The sequence below is a fragment of the Cebus imitator genome, unplaced genomic scaffold (genome assembly GCF_001604975.1).
Source record: "Cebus imitator isolate Cc_AM_T3 unplaced genomic scaffold, Cebus_imitator-1.0 Scaffold181, whole genome shotgun sequence".
NCBI lineage: Eukaryota > Metazoa > Chordata > Mammalia > Primates > Cebidae > Cebus > Cebus imitator.
In genome coordinates, this window is record NW_016107496.1 from 1,108,685 (window position 1) to 1,109,546 (window position 862).

Below are 862 nucleotides of genomic sequence, written 5' to 3' on the forward strand. Positions count from 1 at the left end.
AGCCTGGCCAACGTGGTGAAACCCCGTCTCTACTAAAAATACAAAAATTAGCTGGGTGTGGTGGCACATGCCTGTAGTCTCAGCTACTCAGGAGGCTGAGGCAGGATAATTGCTTGATCCTGGGAGGTGGAGGTTGCAGTGAGCCAGGATCACACGACTGTACTCCAGCCTGAGTGACAGAGCAAGACTCTGTCTCGGAGAAAAAAAAAATTGTAGATGACACAAAGTCTGAAAAAAACATGAAATGACTCTAAATTATTATCTCAAATTCACTGCTTATTTTGTTTGATCTTTGGGATTTATTTTTACATTTATTTCACATAAGCAAGTTCTGCCAAATCTTCCTCTTTAATCTTTTTCCAATTCATTTATTTCTCCACATTTCCCTTGCCATTACTTTGGTTCAGACACCAACCTAAGGGTGAGGGGAGGTGGCAGAGAAGCCTCCCTGGAAGAGATGACATTTTTCCACAGTCCTAAATATTTAGCAAGAGTTAGCCAGGTACAAAGGGAGGGGCTTGAGGAGATGGGAAAAAGAAGAGGGGAAGGATCAAATAATGGGCAGAAGAAGGCAAAAACGAACAAATAAAATATAGACTTTTTTATTATTTATTTTTTTATTGCATTTTAGGTTTTGGGGTGCACGTGAAGAACATGCAAGATTGTTGCATAGGTACACACGTGGCAATGTGATTTGCTGCCTTCCTCCCCAAAAATATGGACTTTGATGCTACAATGATGAAAATTAAATGTGGCATTAACTTAGTGAAAAGGGTCACTGGTGGGTGGTGCAGGCCCAAAGGATCCAGACTAGAATGCGGATGATGCCTTGCTATGTGGTATCAAAACATTTGGTCAAAAT